The 8,800-nt window shown below is 51.1% G+C and overlaps 1 pseudogene; it reads left to right on the top strand.

The window, feature by feature from the left end:
• Window positions 1-1,818: 1,818 nt before the first annotated feature.
• Window positions 1,819-3,257, top strand: LOC105522328 (annotated as a pseudogene).
• The last annotated feature ends 5,543 nt before the right edge of the window (window positions 3,258-8,800 follow it).

Genomic DNA, 8,800 nt, shown 5'->3' with positions numbered 1-8,800 from the left:
CTAGGCACAGTGGCGCGTGCCTGTAATTCCGGTTACTCAGGAGGCTGAGGTAGGAGAATCGCTTGAGCCAGGGAGGCAGAGGTTGCAGTGAGCCGAGATTGTACCATTGCACTCCAGCCTAGGTGACAGAGCTACACTCCATCTCAAAAAAAAAAAGAAGAAAGTAAGAAAGAAAGAAAGCATCCAAGATGAACATATTCCCATGTGTCCAGTGCCTCATGAGGGTCCATCATGGATTGGACACTCAAAAAAAATGTTTGTAGAACTGGATTAAGGCCTTTCCTCATTCTTCAGGGATCCCTGGTGGCTGGCCATTTGGGGGCCTGGAAAGCCCTGATGCTAGAAGCTAGAAGCTAGGAACAAAAAGGAAGACTGTGTGACCTAAGGTACTGGTAGGGAGAATGGTCAGCAAGTGTTGTCCTCATAACAGAGGGATGAGCAAAAGACTATGGATTCTGATAGAAAGGTCAGGATCATATACAATAGATGTGTTTGCTTCTCACCCTCCCTGGACCAAACAGTCCCAGCAGCAGAGAACAGAGACTTGAAATATGGCTGCTTATGAAGTTGGTAGATAGATGGGGGGTAAAAGGAGTTCTTGTCCTTAAGCAGGACCAGACAATGTGTTAACTTTTCACTGATAGAGAAGTTTCACGACTTGGCTGGGCGCAGTGGCTCATGCCTGTAATCCTAGCACTTTGGAAGGCCGAGTTGGGCGGATCACCCGAGGTCAGGAGTTTGAGACCAGCCTGATCAACATGGAGAAACCCCATCTCTACTAAAAATACAAAATTAGCTGGGCATGGAGGCGCATGCCTGTAATCCCAGCTACTCAGGAGGCTGAGGCAGAAGAATCGCTTGAACCCGGGAGGCAGAGGTTGCAGTGAGCCGAGATCGTGCCATTGCAGCCTGGGCAGCAAGAGCAAAAACTCCATCTCAAAAAAAAAAAAAAAGGATTTTCATGACTTAACAGAAGTTAGATTGAACGTCTGATCAAGCTCGGCTTCTGATCATAATTGAATAACAATGAGACTGAAGACATCGTTTTGGAGGGTACAAAGATGCATTTCGATGGTAGGGAAGAGCTGCTACTCCATGTGCTCCCCCAGAGGGCTGACAGGAGTGCACTGGAGTAAGAAGCCAGCGTGGTGGCCACACTCTGAGCCCAGGACATTCTTGCTCAGAGTTCTGAGGGGAGGCTAAGATCAGTGTTGCTGTCAGAAGTGAGAATAAGGTGGTGGCACCTGGGAATCCCCAGGATACCACTCTCCAAATGAACACTGCAGAAAGAGTTCTCCAGGACAGGGGTCCTTCCTCATCCGCTTCCACTGCCTGAGCTCACAGACTAAGTTAATGTTACAGCAGGGACCAAAGCAGAAGATCCAGGGCCGTCCCCACTGTATCTGTCCCCAAGAATCCTCTTACGTGCCGTTCCTTCTGTGGGGGACTCCTCCTCTGACACATGCTCATTGGTTTTACTTTTACTCTTTCTATGGGATCCCTCACTGGGCCTTGGTCTCTTTGTCTGCAAAAATGAAGGCATCAGGCTGGGTAACTCTGCAGGGCCCTGATGCCTTCTGAAATCTTTCAGGTAAAGGTGATGCTGTGGTACATCATGTCTAGGTTATATATGCAAGTGTCAGGAGTAACAGATCAGAGGGAGCCTGGCCAGAGTCTGGTGTGGATCTGCCAGTGCCATAGATCTGACAGTGCCATAGATCTGACAGTGCCATAGAGTCTGGTGTGGATCTGTCAGTGCCAAGTGACCTGTCAGTCACTTGATAAGAGGGAGACGCGGGGAAGGAACCGGTGGGGGCCATGGACGGAGCTGTGATGGAAGGGCCACTCTTTTTGCAGAGTGAGCACTTTGGGACCAAGAGGTGGAGGAAGACCTGGGCCATGCTCTACCTGGCCAGTCCCTGTGGTGTAGCATGGCTCAAGTTCTTTGACCATAAGGGGTCGAGCTCTGGGAGCGGCTGAGGGAGCTCGTGCTGCCTGTACTGCAAGGTGATCCATCTGGTGAAGTGTGTGAGTTTGGCCCCCGTGGCTGTGGAGAGCCCCCCTGAGCCCAGCGCCACTGCCTTCCGCCTGGACGATGCACAGCACTAGCACCTGCTGGCTGTTGATGTGCTGTCCAGTGCAGCCTGGGTGCAGACACTGCCAAAACCCCTTTCGGAAAGGCAGCTGGATTCTGGAACCTACCAATAACCCACCTGAGCTTTCTACCCTTGAGATGCTGGAGAACTCCTTGTGCAGCCCCACCTGGGAAGGATCCCAATTCTGGGTAATGGTGCAGAGGACTGAGGCGGCTGAGCACTGTGGCCTGCATGCTTCTATTTGCTGAGGGTTGGAGGCTGAGAGGGTGACTCTCCTAACTATGGGGGCCCAGAGTCAGATACTGGAGCTGTCCTCTCCTGGCCCTACACTCTGTTGCATTGCTATGGCCGGGACAAGGTCATGTTTTCTTTTGAGGCCAGCGCCGCTGCCTCCTGGGCCCTGGAAACTTCACCTTCCAGACAGCACAGGGAAATGACATCTTCCAGGCAGGTGAGACTGCCATCCACTGGCAGAAGACCCAGGGAAAGGCCAGACAGGGTCAGAATGTTCTCAGAGCTGACTCCCAAGAAGGGGAGGTGGCAAAGGGGAAGTTTCCTTCCCACCTGGCCCCCAAGAGCTTCTTGACAGCCCCCCAGCCCTGTATGCTGAGCCCTTAGACTCCCTGTGCATTGCTTCAGGCCCATCCCAGCACTCCCTATACTCAGACTTCTTGGACAGCACCCTTGCTCAGGCAGGAGAGGGAGTACAATGGAAGAAACCTCTCTATTGGGACTTGTACGGACATGAGCAGCAGCAGTTGCTGAAGGCCAAGCTGATGGACCCCAAACAGGATCCCATCTATGTTGAACCTGAGGGCCTGGTCCCAGCCCTTCCCCAGAGCCTTTACGATCTGCCTTAGGAGCCCAAGGATGTATGGGGATGCCAAGCTCAGGTGAAGCAGGAGAGCTATGAGCTCCCCTACAACCCTGCCTGATGACTATGCCGTGCCACCCACCCAGAGCACAAAGACCCTCCCTGCTCCCAAGTCCCAGGGCCCAACCTTCCCTGAACCTAGTACTGCAACTGGCAGTAGCAGCAAAAGCCACAACTCAGCTCTGTACAGCCATGTCCAGGAGAGTGGGGCCTCAGGGAGCTGGGACTGTGGGCTCTCTAGAGTAGGGACTGACAGGACTGGGGTCAAGTCAGAGGTCCCTACCTGAGAAGGAGGGCAAGGCTGAAGTTGCTGAGGAGGACCAGGGGGAGGTGGCACTAAGGGTCAGAGAAAATGGTTAGAACCAGCAGAAGCCAGAGGGTGGGAGGGGCCATGTCATGTGAGACTGGGGTCCAGAGGGATGGGGGAGTCAAGGGAAGGACAGTCAATCCCAAGAAGTCCTAAGAAGTGGGGCAGATGGCATGGCTGAGGGATGGACTCTGCATCCCCCTAAAGCCATCCCTTCCCCACTTCCCCAAAGGAAGGGACAGCTGCAGGACCAGGTCTGTGGAAAGTGGTACATGGTCAGAGTGGGTGCAGTTTGAGGGGCCTGTGTGGAGGCCTCAGAGAGATGTTAGACTGTGCCTAGATCCTTACCCCTGCATTATTCTTTGCCAGAGATACATTTAAAAATTTTTAAATTCCCATTAAAGTCAGCTTGGGTTTAAAAAAAAAAATTTAAAAAGAGGGAGAAGAGGTTGTCGTGGTGGTGGTGGTGGTGGTGGTTAAATAACTGATTTATTTAATGTGCCAGGCACTATTCTAACACTTTATGTACTTTAATTCATCTAATCATAAAATAAACTAATTTAAGCTGGGCATGGTGGCCTATGCCTGTAGTCCTAGCTACTGGAGAGACTGAGGCAAGAGGATCACTTGAGCCCAGAAATTCGAGGATGCAGTGATCACGCCACTGCACTCCTGGGCAACAAAGAGACATCCTGTCTCTTAAAAACAAAAAAAAACTAGTTTACAGATGAGAAAACTGAGGCACAGAGAGGTTGAACAACTTACCCTAAGTCACACAGCTCATCAATGGTGGAACCAGAGTTGGAACCCAGCAACCAGGCTCCAGAATTTGTCATCATTCTTGGAAGTGAAGCTGTCCTGCTCTGCAAGGAAGCTTTGCAGCAAGATTGCAGTGACAATGTTTCATGCCAGAGCATTTTTAGCTCCCCCAGGAGTACACACATTTTGGGGGTGGAGGCCTTAGTCAGGATGAGCTCCCCATATCAGACTCTCAACCACCAGTTGCTCTGGTATGAGGCCCTTGCAGAGTCCTTCCCACTCTGCCTGTCTCCTTCTTCTCTGATGGTGAGTTCTCAGGAAACCCCTTTGCCTACCCCTATCACGCACACACGCACACACACGCACACACATGCACACACGTGCACATGTGTGTAGGCTGGCTTCTAAAGTTCCCTCACCTCTGCCATCTGAGAGACCTGTCTAGATAGGTCTGAACCCAATAGTGGACATGGTTTAAAACACTTCCTTGGAATGCTTCTCAGCTCCTATGCCAATCAGCAGATGCAAACGGATGCCTGCAGGGACAGAAACCCCAACTCCACATCCTGAGGCCTGGAAATGCCAGTTCCTGCGCAGCTGACCCTGTAGCATTTTACAATAAAGCTTCTAATCACCACTACCATTTGTTTGATTACCTATAAATGTGTTAAGTCTTTAAAGATTGTATTGATCAGAATTCTTGGTTGCAAGTGTCAGAAGCCCAACCAAAAGTAGTTTAGATAGAAGGGAATTTACTGAGTCAAGGACCAAACTGTACAGGGCTTAAGCCGGGCATGGTGGCTCATGCTTGTAATCCCAGCACTTTGGGAGGCTGAGATGGGTAGACCACTTGAGGTCAGGAGTTCGAGACCAGCCTGGCCAACATGGTGAAACCCCATCTCTACTAAAAACACAAAAATTAGTTGGACATGGTGGTGAGTGCCTGTAATCCCAGCTACTTGGGAGACTGAGGCAGGAGAATCATTTGAACCCGGGAGGCAGGGGTTGCAGTGAGCCAAGATCATGCCTCTGCACTCCAGCCTGGGCAACAGAGCAAGACTCTGTCTCAAAAAAATAAAAGAGAGGAAAGAAAGAAAGAAAGCGAGAAAGAAAGAAAGAAGGAAAGAAAGAAAGAAAAGAAAAGAAAAAGAGAAAAGAAAAAAGGGGGAAAAAAAAACAAATGAGAGGGTTAGATCATGGTCTCTGAGACAGCTGGAGTCAGGGCCTTGGGCAGCACTGGGACTCTGCCTCCCCTCATATCTCTGCTTGTCCCTGCATGCAAGCTTCAGTTGCTCCTAGTGCTGGTCAGCTTCACTGGGGAAGGAGTACGGCCACCTGCAGGTTCCTCAGATGAGGAAGGACTTTCTTCCAGGCAGAGGTTGGAAGAAACTTCTACCCACAAGGGAAGAAGCTTCCCGTCCCTGGAGAAAGGGGAAATGAAGAGGGCGGGATGATCCCTCTTCAGAGAGTGCAGAGTGGAGTCAGGGGATGAGAATTCCTTCCCTGGAAGCGAGGACAGAATTTTCCAACACAAAGATTTCAGAGTAGCCTATTCCATTCATTTGACAAACAGGTAAGAGAGGACCTATGACATGCAGAGTAACGGGCTAGGCACCACAGTAGGGCTGGGGAGTGAGTGAGAAACAAGATGACATAGTTCTGCCCTAAGACCTTGCACTGTATTGCAAACACTCAAATGATCTTTTGATCAAACAAGATCATTTGAGTGACCAAAAGAGAGGAGGTACTATTGTGGGACACGGCAAGGATGCCCAACCTAGTCTAACGGCATCAGGGAAGGCTTCCAGGAAGCAGTGATATTCAAATTGAGACCCAATGGATAAATAGGAGTCAACCAGGCTTGTGTTTGTTTGTTTTTGCTTGTTTTGCGTGGGAGGGCAGGGAATGAAGTGGGCATTCCAGCCAGAAAGAACAGCTCTGAACTAAAAGATTAGTGTGTGACAGCTGCAAAGAAAGCCAAGATGAGGGGGAGGCAGGCTGGAGCGCTAGCATTGAGGACATGGCCGGCCAGCAAGAGCTTGAACTTGATCATGAGGACAATGGAGAGCCATGGGAGGGTCTGAGAGCAGTTACCCCATCTGATTTCCCAATTCTGAGATCCCTTGTACTCCCTGTAGAGGATGTATTGATGGGGAGAGGTGCACCTCTCACACCAGGAGGGAGAACTTTTTGAAGCAGCTGAGCTGGCAGGTCTCAATCTCTACAAGTTTAGACCCAAAAAGTCATTTGAGAAAAACAGAAATTAACAAGTGTTGGCAAGGATGTGTCGAAATCAGAATACTGGTGCATTGCTGGTGAGAATGGAAAATGGAAAAGCCTCTGTGGAAAACACTGTGGCAGTTCCTTGAAAAACAAAAAGCGAATTACTATATGATCCAGCAATTCCACCTCTGGGTATATATTGAAAAGATTTTAAAGCAGATACAAACATCTTAAGCAGATATGTGTACACCCATGTTCACAGCAGCATTATTCACAACAGCTAAAATGTGGAAGCAACCCAAATGTCCATGGATGGATGGATAAGGAAAGGGGGTATATAAAAGGAGTATAAGCCAAAAAGACAAATACTGGGCTGAGTGTGGAGGCTTACTCCTGTAATCTCAATACTCTGGGAGGCTGAGGCGGGAGAATCGCTTGAGCCCAGAAGGTCAAGGCAGCAGTGAGCTGTGATCCCACCTCTGCACTGCAGCCGTCATGACAGAGTAAGACTATCTCAAAAATAAATAAGTAAACAGACAAATACTGTGTGATTCCACTTATACGAGGTCCCTAGTCAAAATAACAGAGACCAGCCTGGGCAACATAGTGAGGCCTCCAACTCTACAAAAGATTTAAAAATTAACTAGGCATGGTGATGTGCACGTGTAGTCCCAGCTACTCAGGAAGCTGAGGCGGGAGGATCGCTTGAGCCAAGGAAGGCAAGACTGCACCATGATCTCGCTGCTGCACTCCAGCCTGAGTGACACAGTGAAAGACTCTGTCTGAAAAAAAACCCACAAAATCATAGAGACAGAAAGAGGAATGGCGGTTTGCAGGAAGGATGGGGAAATGGAAGGTATTGTTTAACGGGTACAGAGTTTTGATTTTACAGGATTCGAAGAGTTATGGAGATGGATATATTAATACATAAATATGAATGTATTTACTACCACAGAACTATAGCTTAAAGTGGCTAAGATGGTAAATTTTATGTTATGTGTATTTTGCCACAATAAAAACATTTGAAAGGAGGTAATCTGAGAAACCTCCAAGAAATCCCCTGGCACGGAGTGGTTCCAGAGATTGAGGATGGAGAGGCCTCCTGCAAAGCCCAGAACGGATGATGGCGGAGCGATTACCTGAGGAAAGATGCACTCCCCTCTGACTTGACAAACTTGGGGAGAATTCCGGGAGTCCTTATATCAACCCCCAAGGACTTCAGCTGGAAACAAAGACACGCCCTTCCCGCAGCTTCTCCATGGGTCTCAGACTCCTCATCTACAGGACCTGCCAAGATCGGTGAAGGAGGCTGGGGGTTGAGTGGACGAGCTGCCCAACGGTAAGGATTCTGAATGTGTCCCGCTGTCCCATAGCATGGGAGAGCTGGTGACTGAATCTGTGTAGGGATGTCGGGGCCAGGTGCAGACTGAGTCTAGGTGGTTTCCCTGGAGAAAAGAAAGGGTGGGCCCTGGAGAACAGGGGTAAGAGACTGAAGAAAAATAAAGAGGTCACGGGGTACGCTCCCTTCCTGACATCCATCACATCCTGAGCCCAAGGTCACAGGAGAGGGTCGCACACCACAGATGGAGCTGAGGGAACTGGGGGAGGGAGAGGCAGGCGGGCCCTGAAGGTGCAGGGTCGTGTGGGCCTCGGGACAAGTCAGGGTGGAAGGACCTGGCTCCCACGACCCTCCCTCTCCGCAGCCCCCCAGAGCCTCCAGCACCATCCCTGGTCCCCCTCTGCACTCCAGCCCTCGTGTCTAAGCTCCCCGGAGGCGTTTTCTCTCCGCCCTCAGCCCCTGCTCCCGTGCTTGTGGCTGTCCCTGGCCCTGTCTCTCTGAGACTGTCCCTGGGCATATGTGTCTGTCTCACGATTCCTGCCTCTGTTTTGTCTCATCCCTCCCCTGCTCTCCACCGCAGTCTTGGTTGCCGTCCATGTCTCATCCCGACCCCTTCTGTCTCCATGCCTACCTCACTCTCTTTCTCGTCCCCCTCTGTCCCTGTCTCCTCCTGTCTCTCTCTTACCCTCATCATCTGTCTCTGCCCTGTCCCCGCTCCATCCCGTCTTTCGCTGTGTGTGTTCCGTTCTTGTCTCCGTCTGTTTACCTGTATCTCTTGTCCCTGTCTCCATCACTGTTTCTGCCCCTTTTTCTCCCGGTCTCTGTTTCCTCTGTCTACCCACGTCCCCTCCCTGTCCCCATCCCAGGCTCCGTCTCTTCCCAGTCTCCATCCCCCTTCCTGGGCCGCCTCCGCAGTCTCCGCCGGGATGGGACCTCGCTGGGGGCGGGGCCGAGGGGCCAGATCGGAATAACTCGGTTATCAGAACGAATTGAATTAACTTCTTCACACGAGCGCCGCCAGGCCTGCGTCCCCGCCCTTCCGCGGGGCCGCAGGTGGGGAGGCCCGGGAAAAGGGTCGGTACCCTCTGGCCTCGGACGCTGTGTAGAGACCGAAGGTCTGGTCCGGATTGGGGCAGGATAGGCACTCCGGGGATAGGGTCCCGCGCATCCCAGCTCCACACCTCTAGAGCCCTAAGAGGGCG

The sequence above is a fragment of the Colobus angolensis genome, unplaced genomic scaffold (assembly GCF_000951035.1).
Source record: "Colobus angolensis palliatus isolate OR3802 unplaced genomic scaffold, Cang.pa_1.0 Scaffold424, whole genome shotgun sequence".
NCBI lineage: Eukaryota > Metazoa > Chordata > Mammalia > Primates > Cercopithecidae > Colobus > Colobus angolensis.
This window is presented reverse-complemented; position numbering and strand designations above follow the sequence as displayed.